At 39.4% G+C, this 18,141-nt stretch overlaps 1 protein-coding gene across 6 annotated transcripts in view; it reads right to left on the bottom strand.

The window, feature by feature from the left end:
• Positions 1-18,141, bottom strand: part of TIAM2 (T cell lymphoma invasion and metastasis 2) — a 172,774-nt gene that overhangs the window by 113,263 nt on the left and 41,370 nt on the right. Inside the window, exon 3 of one of the 6 annotated variants that reach the window (XM_026044345.1) lies at positions 6,723-6,843. The exons of the other annotated variants lie outside the window; for them this stretch is intronic. The gene's annotated coding sequence lies outside the window, so the exon portion shown is untranslated. The remainder of the gene's footprint in view (positions 1-6,722; positions 6,844-18,141) is intronic. 6 annotated transcript variants of the gene reach the window in all.

The following is an 18,141-nucleotide window of genomic DNA, read 5'->3' as shown; positions in this document are numbered from 1 at the left end:
ACTTGGGGGAACTGTGATCCAAGCAGGAACCAGGCAGACGAGGGATGACAAGTACACTCCAGATGATGACTTTTGCATGGCTGCAGAAGCATCATGAAACTGGGAGCACGTGCACCATATGGGGAGGGGGTGACTGATAGAAGGTGATAGCTTTTAGTCCCACTCCATCCTGCCCAATAAATCTGTGTCTGACAGATCCCCAAAGGCCTGTGTATCATTTTGTCTTTTTGTAATTAGGAGACCAGCTGCAATTCCTTGGCCAGAACCCAGTCAAGCTTCCCATGCTCCTTCTGTAAGCTTCACCTTCACCAAGTATCACTAAGCAGTAAAGTAACTGAACACAAAATTTAGCTTGTGTCAATCTATTCCATGTGTGATCTCTGCACCAAGTAACCTGTGAATTAGAATGACTTTTTTGCATAGGTCTTTTTCACAAGCAAAAAAGAAAAAAACCAAAAAAAAAAAAAACCCCAAAAAAAGGAAAAAGGATCTGCACATTCTCTGAGCTTCATTTCCCACCAGCCTTTCTTCTGTTCCTGTCTCTCCACATCATCTACCACTTCTACTCAATTTGACTGAATAAGAAAGCAGAAATTCTAAGATAAATATTTACAATCTATAGCAGACTAGCTCCTTGTTTCATTCCAAAAATGAAACAGCTAGTTAAGTACCTACTGGAAAGAAAGAATACACGCACTCCCCCACACACACACTCACCCCAAGCATGAGCACTGAAGTCCAAAAGCAGGGGTCAATATCACAGAGAAGTCAGTTCTGCTTCGTATATCTAAGATAATTAAACACAGCTTCCCATAATCCTTCTCCTTCCTCTATCATCTTTTAAGAGTCTTTAAGACATTTTCTGATATTTTAAGATTTGTCACTGGAAGTAGTAGTTGTTTGCAAGGAACTGAAAATAAAGGGTATGTGTAAGATGTGCGTGCCAGTCTGCAACTGCTGAGCTTAGGAGCAGAGAAAGTACTAAATTTCCCTTTAAAACCTGGCACTTTTTGAAGTTTTTCTTTAAGAGAAAAGGTTAGACACATAAGTACCTGAGGTCTGGTAGAGCGCATTACAGAAATCTTTGCCACTTCTAGTGCTGCACACTGCAGGAACTAAGGAACAACAGACTGGCTCATCATGGTCCACACTGCTGAGCAGGGGACTGCAAGGATTTTCCTAAATCCACTTCCGCTCTTATTTTACAATAAAAATGTACAGGTTTCATGCAGTTATTAAAAATCAAAATGCTGTCCTTCACCCCAAGAAAAGCAGCACATTTTTACAAACAGCCAATATATAAAGATGCTGCAGTGGGCTAGAACGGCTCCTCAGCAGCTCAGCAAGCTGGCAGCACTAACAGGAGCGCCCCAAATCACCACTCCCTCCTCCTCTCACCCCCTTGCCGTGTCGCAGCTTTGCTCACATCCCCAGAAAACTCAGAGCGCAGTGCTCCTGCCAAAGAGTGGGCTCCTTCAGACCTAACCAAATGAGTAACAACACACTATTATTTCAAATGGATGTAGAAAAGGATTCAAAGGAGATAAAGGCTGTCAAAACTCACCCCACAAAAAAAAAAAATGTGTGTGTGTATGTAATTAACAGTTGATTCACTCTAGCCTTTTAAGATACTGATCGGAGAGCAAATTAGCTTTGTACAGGACACAACAGCACCTTGGGGTAGACAGGTTAGATGTTCCATTATTGTCCTACATAGACAGAACTGTGTTAAAAAAATTAAAAAAGTAACAGCAATATGATAATGACAAGTCTTGTGCTGAACACAGCAGCAAGCTCACTACGCTGCTACTAATCCAGGGAGCACAGAAACAATCAACACTATGATGCTTTGCTATCTCCTATGCCACAACAGAGCACACGGCCGGTTTCCTGCAAACAGCAAATATGGCTGAGGGATCTCCCCAGGCCTCTCACGGGATGCTGTGACCTGTGAGCTCCCTCAGCAACACCACGGGGAGCCCCTAGGAGCTAATGGACAGCGGAGGTAATCGCCTGCTTTGCCACAGGGCAGCTCCACGGCGCAGCTCTGGCAGCAGCGGGGAGCAGACAGGGGCCGGAGGGGCCAGCGCCAGTGAAGCCACCAGGACACCCTGATTATGGTCAAGCCCTCCCCAAGGCAAGAGCACCGCGGTGCCAATGGCTGTGGATCCCGGCTTGTTCACAACTCCCACACATCCCTGTAGCGCTCTCCAACCGCACGGGCACGCCGCGTGCAGAGCGGCAGAAAACATTGACGAGAGCAGGCCCCGGGGGTGAGATTAGGCCCCATCTATACCTGGGGGAATAGTGGGGGCATCCAAAATTACCTAAAGAAGTTAGCTGAGGGCTTATGTAATCAATTCAGTGCCCTGCTCAGTGTCCTTTGCCCCAAGTTATTCATCACTGTCCCATCTAATTCACCATAAAGGAATTCCTGAGGAACTGCCGTGCCGTCAGGAAGGGCTCTGTTTATCAGAAGAAAGACCAAAAAAACACCAGTAATTGAATGTTTTCACTTGGCACAGATTGTTTCATTTAAGGAGATTTCTGTATCAAAACACCAGCATTGGAACAAAAATGAAAACAAGTAAAACTACCAATGATAAAGTTTCTCTAATTAGCCACCAGGAAACAAGGCCTGAACTAGAAGACAGAATGCACAGCAGCCACCATTAAAGAAAATACTGTTTTGCTGCATACCTGTCAATGCTGTTATGCCAAGTGTGTTTTGCAGTATGAGTAACTGCCTTAGTTTTATACTGCTGGGTCCCTTCTGTTTTGCATGATTATTCCTCCTTAATCTGTTGTTCAGCAGCTTGGGTGAGAGAAATAAAACTAGTTTCCTCTCTTCTGTTCACGAGTGCATTAGAAGTGCTTTTTGGGTTTCTAACCAAAGAAATCCACCTCCTAGGACAGATAGGGTGAATCAAGTTGCTAAATAGAGCAAACTGGAGCATGCTAGGCACACTATAAGAGTAGACGGCCAGAAATTTATATTAACATTTCTTGACCATCCACATCAGCAGGAAGGAATATCTTCTGGTGGGCTAAGGACAGCAGACTGTCCAAAGCGTGCCAGTCCTGACATGTGTTTGTGAAAAGGTCAGTATCATATTTTAAGAGCCATTAATCTTAGTATCTTTCTCAAACTGAGGAATTAAATGAGTAATGAAGTTTTCCCAACCTATATTCTGTATGCCTTATACATCCGATTATTCACATTATTATTATTTCTAGAAGCAGCTGAAGAGTCGCTATTTCAGGTTAAGTGCTTAGATTTTATACCACATTCCAGGAGGGCTGAATTTAGAGGTAATTGGGCGGTATACTAGTTCGTATTCGTATCTTTGGAATACGCTAAAGCTATTTTCCATTTTCTTTGAATTTTTAGATGTGGTCTTTCCTGTCAAAAAGCATATGAAGTACATTTAAAAAGACAATGCAAATGTCAATACATGTTATTTTAATAATGGCTCGTTATAATAAGCTTCAGCCAATATCAACCAATATCTTATAAGATAATGGTATTTCTCTTCCTCTGTATCTTCCGCTCCTTTTTATTCCCACTTCAAGCAATCACTCTACAGATTAAGAATACCAGCTGCTATAAAGTAAAAGATTTTGTTTGTGCTTGTAAATAGTATGAGGACTCAAAATAAAATTTGAGGAGCTGTGCTATACAATGTTAAATATAGCTTTCACCGTCCTACTTGGGAAATTTGTTTAATCATTTTCTTTTGGACATTTAGAGAACAAGAAGCAGCAGCCAAGATTTCTACAGATCTTCCAAAATAAAGATGTACATTTAAAGTATTTCAGATCTAACCTAGTGATTACTGTAAAAGTCTAGCATGAAAGCCTTTCCCCTCCCCTCCAAAAAATGAAGGACAGTACAAGGCTTAAGCTAAGAGGATATTCAATAGAAAGTCACAGAAAAATGAGAAGTGTGGCACCCAACTTTTACAGTATAATTAGCTCTCTCTAGTATCATCTTCCTCTTTCCTACAAAGAGGCATTAAAACATAGGTTGTATAGACATAAATAGATATTACTCTTACCACAGTCGCTGGGGTATATTGTATCACTGAGTTTAGCATTTGACTAACAGTCATTTCTCTAAAAAAGTATCATTATAAGAGTCCCTTTCAAGAAATCCTTCTACAACATGGTCTTTTTGGCCTGTACCATGTAGTTAATGTCATACACACTAAATCTTTTCCAAATTATTTGTACAAAAGCTTAACACTCTATCAATTAAAAGAAAAAAAATAGATTGTTAAAGTAAAAGCATGTACTCAGATTTTCCATAAAACCTTTGCTATTAATACACCCAGATTCACTGCTCTACACTGTGTTTATGATTAGAAGCCTTTGCGGAAACATCAGCTGGTTAATAATCATCTACATCTGTCACAATATCCCATTTATGCATCAGCCTACATCCTTCCATTGTTTTATTAGCTACCTTCAATAAATGATTGTCAGAATTATTTCCTCTTCATTTGCAGGAATCATCTAACAAAGAAGGGAAGGCAGGGGGGTGGTATGAGGCCACCCTCCACCACATTTGGAATTACAGGATTTTTAAAGGTCTTTCATGCTACTCCTCCAATAAAGCACGGTGATTATTAACTAGATTTTACAACCCACCTTTCCTCAAGTTAGAGAGAAAAAAAAAAAAAAGTGTATGACTTGAATGGCCCCAGCAGTGGCAGTCTGCCCTCTGCTAGAGTTCATTCCTGAAACAAAGCTCTGGGATCACAGTGGCTGAGGGCAGCACTATTTCATCCATGGATGTGTAAGCACTTCCAGCCACCACCCAGGCAACTGGCAGGGTGCCCAAGACAGCAGGTCTCAGTGGGCCCCATAATCAAATCTCAGTTGTGGAAATATTTATAATTCACAGCTATGCAGCTACCTAACCTGCAACAGGAATAACGCCTTGAAACCTGTGCTTATCAAGTAAGCACACAAATCTAATCACACTGAGTTTTAATAGGCACTGTTTTTATCTGTTTTGACTACTTTCTTAATGAAGGTATTGGGCTTTTGTAGGGGCAGGAATGGATAATTTTAAAATACACATTATGGACTTCGTATCTACTATTTTTGTGAGCAATATATTTAAAAGAAAAAAAAAGCTAAGGTCATTATTTTTCCATGGATCAAAAATAAATTGCTTGGGCAAAAAAAAGCTGGTTTTAACTTGACAAGGAAAGTGAAAAATGATGATATAAATTTTGTAGGCAACATACATCTAGGGAAATTTAGAGCCAAGAAAACGATCAAGAGTGATCTGTCCCAGTGCAATATTCCTTTCATTAAAATCTTTCAAACAGTGAACTATTTGTTCAGCACGTAGGACCTCTTCCTGCATACATCTGTTCCAAAGAAGGAATTTATCTCTGTAGTGACACGTAGCCATAAAGGTTACAAAATTTTGCCTGAAAAAATTGGAAAAGTGGAGGCCTGAGGAGCCTTGCTTGTGGACTTTCTCCTTTCCTTGGAGACCAGAAGGAAATCCTCAAAGTTCGGGTGCTGCCACAAGGTTACCAGGCCTTCACACTGTCTATGTCCACCTGAAGGGATGAGCCCTTCAGGAGTCTATCGAGTCCCTGACACAAGAGGAATTTGGCTTCTATCCTGTGGATTTCCTTCACCGTTGATCAACTGAGGCGCTCTGCTGTAAGTCACTTTGGGCTGACAGGCAATGTCACACATCATGACATGCTGTCACTAACACTACTGAACCATAATGACTGTGATGATAATGAAGGTAACATTGCCAGGGTCAGGTGTCCCCCTTTAGACAGCCAGACTGCAGAGTTAGCCAGAGGAAAAACAATTTCCATTACTGTCAGGAGAAGAGGAAAGGTGATTCTTAAATACACAAAACATTTCAAGTGGGGCGAGGGGGAGGGATCCCCCATCTGCTGGAAACTTTTTGCTAAATTTACTTAGCTAGACTATTTAAAAGTCATTAAGTATATGCAAATGCTGAAAGTAGCTCCTTGTCAGGCTAGCTTTTGCTCATGCCTGCTGACTATTAAGTCACTTGATGCACCTGAGAACACTGAAAGCAAAGAAAATAGGACTGCACAGAGTATTACCTGAGCATTCACTTGGGAGCAGGTTAAACACTGATTCCACTCAAGTCACTTCATTTGCCATTGAAAAAGGCAGGAAAGCCCACTCAAGTAGAGCCCAAGTGCTTTAACTAATCAAGCCTAGCACACAAATTTTCTTGTAAGGAAGAAGGAAACACAGAGAAAAAAAAAAAAAAAAAAGAGGGTTCTGTATGGTGTTGGGCAGGATAAATTCTATGGAAAGGAAATACCAGTTAAGAATTTGAATACTGTAGTACTGAGGCTCTTTTTTTTAACTCCTTCCAACTTAGGAATGGATAGGAGGGGTCTGGCTTAGGAACTCAGTAAGAGCCATATAAATAGGTGATGTGCTATGAGACTTTGAGGACATCAAGCTCTGAGAACAACAGCAAGTGCCTGCTTCCCACATCCCACAGATCCAGAGGGCCACACACCCGCTCTCCTCGCGTCACACATTTGGTTCTGGCGATGTGTGTGACCATGATGACACCATCACAAGCCAGGCCAGTAAGAAACAAAGCTTACTTTCCACCACCACCCCTTAATTAAATGCATGCAAATGTCAATTCCAATTTTCATCAGAACTTACATGTCTTGAAAACAAAATACACTTACTATTCTTTCCCATTGCTCGTCCTCTCTGCTCCTTCAGGATTTAATTCTGAACAGCTTCCCAGCAGGGAGGGGTTTTGCAGCACGCATAAGTCAGGTCAAGCTTCTTCCCAGGCATCGGGGACTGTGCAGGCAAGGACACTTGGTCAACAGGCAGTGACCCCAAGTGAGCTCCAGGTACAGACACATCCATTTCCATATCAACTCCTCTACTCGGGAACTGGCTTTTGGATAGGAAAGCGGATGCTATTGGGGCGATGCAAAACCCGCTATGCCTGGCTTAGAAACAACATCGATCGAGTAGCATAGATTTTGTTTCTAACTCAAGCAAAATACAAAAGAAAAATAGATGAGAATGCCCTGCATCGCTCTTCCACAGACCTCCAACAATCTGTGCAATGTGAGTGATCTAGCAGCCCTTCCTCCAGCCTGCCTCCAAGAAGTACAAAAACATCCAGGGAGCTGCCCTGAAAACAAGCTCATTTGTGAGAAGAGTAAGAGCTGAAGACTCACTGCACACGCTAAATAAATATTATGTCTCTGAGCATCATAACTTCATCACTTACACTGGCTCTGAGATCTTCTGAGGTGAGGAGGAGGAGGCAGGCATGCACACAATAACTAAAGCTATTGCTTTGATATTTATTTTACAGAAGAAAACCATGAAGCAACAGCAACTATTCAGACTCACAATGTCTTTATCAATGTTTCAAAATAATTCAAAAGAAACATTCAGTTCCTGTACATCCGCTCAAATACACAGCAGTAGCAGATAGTAGAAAGACTGGATTCCAGCAGAACTGAAACTTGCCCTATGAACTATCTATTTCTATGCAAATGAATAAAAAAAGTTATTGTAACTCCATGAATTTGGATTCATGGCTTGAAGGAATGAGAAACTACATTTACACAAATGGAGAAGATGCATGAAACAGACTCGCTCAAAAGCCCGCTTAGGCAATCTTGGAGCCCTGAATCTTATTTAAAATTCAAAACTAAAATTAAGTACCATTGGTTTACACTTTAATTACATTTAGTTTCTTGAGCTGTAAGCTGAAAAGAATATTATTTAATCTATCAGGGAGGAGTTATGTTTTTTTTGATTAGTAAGCAGGTCTAACACACCAGCTATAAAACTAGACAATACAGTATGTACAAATACAGTATGCAATTATCTATATGAATGGCACTAATTCAATAACTATAATATTCTGCATCTCAGAGATGAGATACAGCCAATAATATCTCTAAATACTGTTGTCCATGCAGTCTATCAAGATGCATCATGGAAAAACTTTGATTCCCAACTTTACAGAAACATTGAAAGGTTTTTTACTATCACTGTGAAGGTTGATAATTCTGCCACTGCTAAAAACAACCTGCAGGAAACCAGTGCTAGTACCAGAGGAGTTTTCTGTGTCTGAAAGAGGGAAAGATCTGCTTTTGTGTATCCACTGCAAATGTATGAACTGCCTTGACCAGTTTCTAATCATAGCATTGTCGATTATTTGTGCTGCCTTATGTTTGCTGCTAACATGTTAACAAGCTTCTGTGGGCTCTAGCAACAGCTCCCACAGCACCTTGGCAATGTTCAAACTTCCTTAAGGAAGGAGGGGTGCAGCGCTAACCAAAGCTTTTTATTAAACCTTATTGATTAATCCTTGCAAGACGTACACAATGACAGCGCTCAAAAACACCGTAAGAAAATCAAAGCCTTTCTTTAAAGCAGCATGTCTCTGTACAAAATATTTGTGTGCAGCCACCGTGTCAGACAAATGCTTCCCAGCACTTGGCATACGAGAACAATGGCTCCCAAAGCGACGGAAACGGCACCATCCAAGAATTCCAGGCAGCATTAATAACACAAGGGTTCCTGAAACCACTACAAGTCATAAACAACTGCAGAGAAGTCAGCTCACGCTGCAGGCTCCCTCTGTGTAGCTGTGCAAGCCTGTGTTTGCTCCCACTCCTGGACGGCGCGGGCTGCGACACAGCTTGAACGTCGCAGAAGAGCGGCAGGGACACGCTCCAAAGAGCCCTGTTCAGTCTCTGGCTCTCCCCAAGCATCGCCCACAGAGAAAGCAGGGGGCAGGAGGCAACGTCATCTCATCTGATCTTAGCTAACTTTGTATTTTAACCAGAAAGCCATGTTCTATATATACACTATAGTTAATGGGATGACATAGGCATTTCAGAGACTAATTCATCCCATCCTAAATAAGTACCAGAGATAGCTGGATATTTGCATTAGTTGATCTTTCACATTCATTCTTCCTTTCTTGCTATAAAAGTACAAGATACAAGTTACTTTATGAGGACTTTTTTTTTTTTCCCCCTCTCCAATAATATATTCATTGACGTTTTCAACTACTACTTTTCCTGGAAATAAGTCTTTCCTCTTGTGACAAGTTGCACATCTTGCAGTAATTGAAAAAAGGAGAGCACCAGATAAGGGTATCCTGTCTGCCTTCAAATAACTCTCCAAGAGTTAGAGAAGATAAGAAACATCTGCACACACAGACATTACCGCACCAAAGCTACCTCTCTTGCAGGAAAAGCCTAATTGAAAAGCCAAATAATTTCTACAGCTCTAACAGTCTTTCTCAGTGATGTAGCTTGGCCTGGGAATTGAGGCATGTAACAAACTGAGCAAGGAGGAGGTGCCGTCCAGCTGTTCAAACCACATGCAAGCTTGGTCTGTCAACCAGAGCCCTTTTCAGTACTGGCCTTTTAGATCAAGCAGCAAGTATAAATCATCGGTTTGTAGGCACTCTTCTCCATCCACTTCTCTTCCCACCTTACTCTCACATCAATATTACATATTGCCTCCCATGAGCAGCTTTTCTTTATCCTCTCTTCCCCTTTTGCAGAAATATCCTCTAGACCAGACAGCGTTCCCCTTCTGCCTCTTCCCAGAAAGTCTCTCTCACTCATCCTTTCCCTGCCTTCTTCTCCCTACCACAACCCATGAAAGAGTTCCCCCCAAATCCATCCAATTCCCCACATTAGATGACCTGGCAAATTGGGGCTGGCTTCATTAGTCCATCTAAAGCCGTGGCTCCTGGTCTGAAGTCAACCATTTGGAGATGTTGGCAGGGCTCTCCCACGGAGAAAAGGTGATCTGCTACGTTGCTCTAACCATCGAAAACAACTTTGTTACCGCCATCGGCTTTCTGCGGCGTGCTTATCTTGCCGCATTACTTGGCTTTTGCGATCTGGCCTTTAGGATATGGTTAACAGCAACTGTCATATTTTAGGTACTTTGCATCTCTTATACACAGGAGAGTTCAGGAGCTCTAAGCCTGCACCTGTAGGACAGCCAGATGGCCCATTCTGTGATCCTGTGGATTTCACGTTGGCCTTCTCCTACTGCAGTCTTCGGACTCAGGATGCATCCCGAGTAGCAGTAGCATCAACTACTATGGTATTTCTTCGTGTTACTTGTGCCACGGTCAACATTAGTTTTGAATAATATTTGAAGTAGAGTTTTTTTCCTCTCATCTAATAGTTTATTAAAAAGTATGAAATATGGATTATTTATGAAAAAGACAGAGGACTCATCTCCTGAAATGAGATAAATCAAGATAAGTTCACACACATCATAAAGTTATTTGTATCTAACTGCTTCTCTCTCAACATAAAGTCTCAGAGCAAAACGCACCATGCCACTTGAGCTGCTTTTAATTGCTCTGATAATGCAGAATACTGGCACAAACTTGTTCTAACCACCTAGTTCTGAGAGGCAGAAAGCTGTTGTAATGTAAGTTGTCATAAAAGTGCAGCCCAAGGGTGAGTCATGTGCCCTGCCTGCCCTACTGGCCCTGTTCCCTTTCCGAGCTCCCACCCTGCTTTGGTGTTCACTGGACCTTTCACTAAACTCTTCAAATACAACCAACTCAGTACTAGGCTATTGCTAGACATTTTCCTAAAGGCATTAAAACAGTTAACTCAAACAAGTTAAATTGGCTCCCAGCAGAGCCCAGCGAGCTCGGGACACCATGTCACCCGCAGCTGGCGGCAGGCAGGCAAGGAGATCTTCCCTGTCAGGGTGAGCCCACCCAAGGGCTCCACTCCTTGTTGTTATCTGGGGCACCATGCGTGCACTTAAACTGGCTTAGCTGCCAAGGGGAACCACACCCTGCACTGCGACAGCTACCCACGATGAATATCCTAGTTGCTCATCAGCCTATTCTGTTGCTGAATTCAGGCAATGTGTCCTCTGATCCTCTGGACACATGATGCATCCTTATTTTAATCAGCATAGTAACGATCAGAATCTGGTCCAACTCCGTCTCAAACCTTTCACATTGGTGTAACTGAGAACAGAAATTAGAACCACAACCTCTATTTGCCCCAAAAGTATGCTCTACAAATAAGTCAATGAATTAGATACCACAGTGATGACAATAGGCAAAAATAAGTGAGTCTGATAATAATGAAAAAAAAAGAACATTTTCCTTAAATACACAAAAAAAATCCATAATTTCCTAATTGACTTTTTTTTTTTTTAAGCACATCTTGTTTTCAGATGTGAGCAAGGAGCTACAATTAAAGACACACACAAAGCTAAATAGGAGTGTGACAGTACTGCAACTTACAAAAAAAATTCTTAGATTTATTAAAAAGAGCAAAGCTAATTATTTCATCAACACTCCTGGGACTTCTTAAGAACTACTAAGTTCAGTTATTTAAAACAAGGAAGCAGACAATTTGAAGAAATGAAAAGAGAAAGACAAAACTGTTCAGAAAACATGAACCATCACAAAAAAGTTGAAGGAATTGGGTGTGTGTAGTCTAGAAAAGAGAAAAGAGAAAAAAAAGGAAAACAGAATATTTTAAGATATTAAAAGGCTGTTAAAAAGACATTTGTCAGATATCCTCCCCAAGAATAGACAAGAAATAAATAAACTTGATGTCCAGTAAGGAAACCTTTACACAGATGTTAACAAAAACTTTCCAGATACAATGATATCTAAGGCCAAGTTACCTTGGGAATACTATATGTACAGATCAATTGGAAAGAAAATGGATCATGGAAGGGAAATTATATATTATACTTTACAATGGTACTAAAAGCCTCCAGTAACTGACTGCCAGAATGAAACAAAAAAATAGTCGTTGCCAAGTATCAGCAAGTTGCATCCATTTGACAGGAAATAAGAAAGAGCAATCATTTCAAAATAAATAATACATAGCTTTTGACTAACAGCTTTGAAAGTTTTCAGTGCTGCATTTGCTTTAGAGTAACACTTTTAGATTTAAATGAGATTTACAGGGGAAAAAAATATCATAATCACAGAATGACAGTATACATTTCCCATATATTTCATATGGAAGTGTTTGAAAAAAAACCAAAACAAACAAACAAACAAGCCTCCACAAGTTGACAGTAGAGTTCTGCATCTATCTTTTTCTAATGAAAACTGACCTCTATGACAGAGTTTTCTTTATGAGGTAAAATCACAGAATGCTTTGCTACATTTCAATACTCCTCTGCCAGAGAAACAAACAAAAAAAAAAGTTGCTCTTAAGCACTTGGTGTAGCACTTGCTCTTTTTTCTTTCTATAGTCTTGACAGAAGTGCTCTTGATTCTGTAACTAAACTCTCCAAAATTCTTCTGGTATAAAACTTTACTTTTAAATTTTTGCAAAGTTTTGGCTAACAAATAGTATGGTTCTGAATGGGATATAATGAAGTTAATATTTTTGTATTCATGGCCATTATTAAACTCATTTAATGGGTTTGAAGCTGAGTTCTATATAGTTATGTAGACTTATGTTAGGCAGAATGACTTTTTGCAGCAGGCATCACTCAATAATACAATCAGATTATGATCTCTATCACATGAACGTAAGTCTTCCTCAAGTTTGACATGGGAAGGAAAGCACAGAGACCAAAAAAACCCCAAAAACCTACACGTATGTATGCACTAGTGGACAAATGCTAACTCTGATCACATTGATGGTAAAATCTCCACTGTGATCAAGTGTGCCAAGACATTGGCTACGGAAATTATTATAGTTGTATGCTATCAAAGCCAGTTCAAAAATCCAAGCTGCCTACTGCTGAATGCCACCTGCTACTGCCTGGCAAAGCCTGTTCAAACAATTACACAGGGCATATGATCATAATGAGCAGGGCTTTTCATTTAAAAAGGCACAAGTGCTGTGCTGTGGTGGTTTCATCCTCAGCCTAGCAGAGGGGAGAGAGGAAGAGAGTTCGGGCACAGACACAGGGACAACAGCAACTTCTTTGGGCAAAGCAAAGAGAGATGGGCCTCAGGCACCCCAAGCTATATGGCTACATCTTTTCCCACAGGCTCCCCACTTAATTCAGCAGTAATGTACTTCACATTGTGTGTTATATAACATCTAATGGGCCACACTGGACAAGATGCAGAGGGCCAATTTGGAGAACCAGTCTTCTTCAGTTACCAGCAGCAAAGCCGGGGTTGCTTGGAGGTAGTTACAGAGATATGGCGATATGAAGCAATCTGTCAGTGATTGCAAACTGACATTTTTTTTCTTTTAATACTCAAACCAAAGTTTTTTTACAAAAAAAAATTGAAATTGCATGATCTGTGTTATTCAGGAAGTCTAATTAGATGACCACAGTAATCATACCTGACCTTGCAACATATTAATTAAAAAATAATACCCTCATGCATCTGACAATTTAATTCTCCTTATTTTTCCCCACATCAAGTCCAAAGAACTTGGGAAACCCAACTTCCAGCTCCTAGGTTTTGCTATATATCTGCCTTTACAGATTCTACAAAAGTCTTAAAAATCAAATATCTTTTCATTTCCAACTTCTGTGAATAATCAGAGCTTTGTTCAACACTATTGCTTTCATTCCAATACACATGAATAGCTCCTTGACTCACACAAAAACTCAAACCATTTTTAAATCAATTGGCTATATACAGTCTGGATAAGTACTTGATTTTGAGATTCTGGGTATACAGCCAATTCTGTGCTATTTTCTAATACTTTGATCTAAATTCACATTATTTTAATAAATGAAAAATATTCTGCGGAAAATAAAGACAACTGCAAATAAATTACAGCTTCTAAAAGCTAGAGGATATATACATTAGCTAAAAGTCTAACATGTTCCAAAGGCATTTCAGAAGGCAAAGATACTCACCACAAAATGAAGAACAAGAATCCATACCATTGTTACTTCACTATTCCCTCGCCAATTCACTCTTGATTTTTCCATTCACATATCCATTCACATTATATTAAATATATTTCAGAGCATTAAAAGACAGTACTATAGTTTGCAAATGTGCATGTGTATATACTACATCATCCTGTATTGCAGCAGTATACTGTGCGTGATTTATGTATATGCAACATAACGGACTATTCCATAGAAATATCACAGGAAATGACACACAGGAAATAAAACAACACAGACGTCTCACAATCATTTCCTAAACTTCTAGTGCAGCAATCTGCCGAGCTCCTGAAAGAACACAGATGCTGAGGAGTGACCAAACAAAAGGAACAAAAGCACTTCCCTCTCCCCAGCACGCTATCTGGGTTGTGAAAGGAGAAAAAGATGAACAAGATGATAAGCTATGGAATAAACAGTCATTTTCCACCTAGAAATATTTTTTTATTAATAATTAACCATTAGTATTGTCATGGCTCATGTAGAGTAGCTATGGACAGAGGGATTTGCCAGAGCAGTGAAAACAAGAAAGCTGATTTGGATTTGCATGTGGGGAATGATCCTGTAGGCCATGTAAGCCTACGGCCATGTAGGCTGGGTGGAGAAAAAGGGTATCTGGGAGAAAAACAAATAAACAAACAACAAAAACAACAACAACAACAACAACAGTATTTTTCAGGTCAGAGTTCTTTGGTCTTCTCTTTTGTCTCTTTCCACATGAAATACTCCCTGTTCCTCTCAGGTTTCTTTCCACTACTATTTATTATTATTATTATGGGCAACACTAAAAAGCCTTGCGTCATAAAATCTTCTAGCACTTCAGGCAGTAGACAGTGAAATTCAGTCCATGTCCTCAAGATATCAACAGATGTGAAGAAATAATCATGCCTTAGTCAAGTTTGCCAATGTACAATAGAAGATCACATCTTGGAAGCGAACTCAATAAAATTTTAGTATGACCTATAAGGAAGTACTGGAAGTGCTAGAATATATCTCATTACTAGGGTCAAACAAAACCTAGAATATAGACAATTGCTCTTAATTTATGCAAATTTTACTAGTTAAAAATAGTCATAAAATGAAGAAATATATCAGTATCATAACTCAATAATCTGTTATTACTTATTACACTTAGTACCCTTTTGTACAGTCATTTTATGGAAAAATATATGAAGAAGCCATAAAATATGCAAAAAATATAAAATCCATGAAAAACATATCTGACACCAATTTCCTACTCAAAGAATCAGTATGAGTCATCTTTATACTATTCTGAGAAAAAAAAAAAAAGAAAAAAAAGAGTAGAAATGATCTTTCCTGAAGGAGGAAAAAGAAAAGAAAAAAAAAAAGCAGAAATGTTCTGGAATAGTTTTGGAATATCTTTGTATATTTAACAGATTTTGTTGATACACTCTTTAAATGCAATTATTTATTGCAATTTTCTCCCTTGCCCACTAGAGGAATTGGTAAGCTATTTAAATGAAGTATTTGGGAGAACATTCCATTACACTTGTTTTAAGAAGTCAATTCCCTCAAACAATTCACGTGCAGTTATACTATTAATATATTAGGCACCAGGTATTTCACTAGGTATATAACTCCAAAGTATTTCATCTCTGTGGCAAAGAAATTCAGAATTGAAAGAAGTCTTTTTAATGACTTTTCCTTTAAAATACTTTTGTAAATTTTAACAATTTTTGAAATCCACCTTTTTTTTAAAAAAAAATAGAAATATGCATACAAAAGGAGACTATTGGATTTCATTCTCTTCCCTCACAAAGTGCCTAAAAAAATACTTTCACCACAAATGCACTGTGAATTTTTGTCAGAAGTGAGAATAGCCTTTGCCAGTAAGAGCTTCCTTCCCTGCAGAAAAGAAATAGTAAGCTTTGCAAAAGTCAGTAAAAAAAATTCTGTAACTAGATAAAACTTCACGTTGTAAAAAAATATATAGTTTTCTTCAGGTAACAGAAAAATACTTCTTACACACTATTATCTAGCAGTCAGGTAATCATAAAACACGTATACACACACACACAGGCTGGATAAACACTCAAGGAATATTTAAACATTATGAGTTAAATCTTGGTCCCATTAATGTTGATGGCAAACTTCCCATTAACTTCAACAGGGACAGGATTGCATTGTTGTGCCAACTCATAAAGCAGAAAGGAGTAAAGACAAGCTTTGAAATATAAAACTAAAACAATAAATAAGATTGCTTTAATCACCTCTTCTGATGTCTTTGATCCTTCAGGCAGTTCCTGCCCCTCCTTCTGATACCCCAACAAGCTGAAGGTTCAATGCATAAGTAGTTGATTTATCTTACACTCTGATACAGCTTTGGACCATGCCCTACCCTTTTCCCCTTTTAAATGACTTGAAAAACAGTTCACAGTAGATTTTATGCAGTTGTGTTTTCTAGTGCAGGAAAATATTCATTTCTTCTGCAACATTAAAATTCAGTTTTCCAGTGACTCATTCATAGCAACAATACAGAGCACTAAACTTCCTAAAACCTCTCTTTTTTTGGTTAATGGGAGGTTTCTTTGTGGTTGGTGTGCAAGATATTTTATCAGAAATGAGAGAGAGTGGGCAGCACCATTTGGTTTCCATTCAAATTCTGTTCCAGTCACAAATGAAAGGGAGTTTTGCAATTATAATGTCACCCATTAGGGTGTACTCCAGAAACTTCAAAGCAGCACATTTCTGAAAGTGAAATGACTTGGTGAGACCAAAGGGAGAAAAATACCTGAAGAATAAAAGTCTTTCACAAGATACTGGACAAAAGCAACAGTGTTTAGCCATTCTCTTTTGTTACCTGTGTAAGAACAACCTACTCAGGTGTACTAAAACAACCAACTGGACCAGGGTGTGAAAAGCACAAGTTTCACACAATACTTTCATGAATTACTTGAGTCTATGTTTCCTGACACACTCAAGCCAAAGGTAGATTCTGTAGTATGACATGAAATTATATGAAATAAGGTCTGCTGCAAGGAACGACATTGGATCCCAGCAGTATTTCATTCTTTACATTTTCTAAGATAAAATTATCTTTTTAATTATGTTTGTAAAAAGATGAAATCTGTCTTAACTCTTTTGTTCAAGTACATCAAAAATTTGCTTTTAAATGTCAACAACAGGCTTGGCAAAAAAAGGAAGAAAAAAAATACAGGCAATGCCTCAAAAGGTACGCAGCATTAAAACCAAGCCAAAATTTGCTTGCAAGAATGTATAATGAGGCAGGCTACTTAAACTTTAGAGAAAAAAAAAATATGAATTTCTTTTTAGTAGTGTCCACCATGCTTTTATAATACATCAAAGGCTGGAGGAAAAAAAAAAAGGGGGGGGGGGGAAGAGCATCTCAGCATGAAATATTTCCCAGTATTATATAGTCAATCATTTTGAAATGTGCATTCTCCAATATGACAGCATAATACGTTTAAGAGATTGTCCCTACACACAAATTCAGAGGAATATTCACCTTTCTCTGAATATTTTCCAGCTTTCTAAATTGGTCCTTACTGGTAAGGCTTGACAGGCATTTGTCTGCTACGTTACTTTTTTCAAACACAGAACAGAAATAAGTCTAGAAACTTAAAAGTTTCCTCCCGCTACTTGGCTTCAAAGCTAGCAGAAGTTAGAAGTGGGCCCCTAACCAATACCTCCTAATCACCTGCATGCAGGACATCCTGCCGCTGAGTGAGACAAAAGGAGTCGAGTGGAAAGAGCTGCCCATCACCTAGTAGAGCAAAGCAAACCTGCCAGCTCAGTGCCCCTGAGCTCACTCAAATATCATTTGCTGCTGCTCCTGCTCCTCTCCTGGAGCAGGTTGTCTGGGCCCCCCATGCATCCAGACCTTCCCTGCCACAGATTCCAAGGTGGTGGTTCAACGAGATTAAAATTGATGTGGATATGCCTCTACTATGCAGTTCTTCCACAACAAAGGGGCAGATAAACCCAATTTGTAACTCCTTGTAGACAAACAGAAAGTTAGCATAACCTGCAGTTTAATTATGCCTCACAAACAGAAAACAGACACTCCTTTTATTTATTTATTTATTTCCCTTTTTAAAAAGGTGGTCCTTTTGTTCTTCATGTACTTTTTCAGTGGGGGGGGGAAAAAAAAAATCTATACGCTATATGACAACTCTGTAGAGAAGACAACACTTCAGTGGGGAAGAGAGATTACGCCTTCCAGTCTTGCAGATATTGTGAAAGGGTGACCATAAATGG

Source organism: Nothoprocta perdicaria, unplaced genomic scaffold, assembly GCF_003342845.1.
Source record: "Nothoprocta perdicaria isolate Ctin4 unplaced genomic scaffold, notPer1 scaffold_36, whole genome shotgun sequence".
Taxonomy (NCBI): Eukaryota; Metazoa; Chordata; class Aves; order Tinamiformes; family Tinamidae; genus Nothoprocta; species Nothoprocta perdicaria.
Note: the sequence above shows the minus strand (reverse complement) of the source record. Positions and strands in the feature narration are given on the sequence as shown.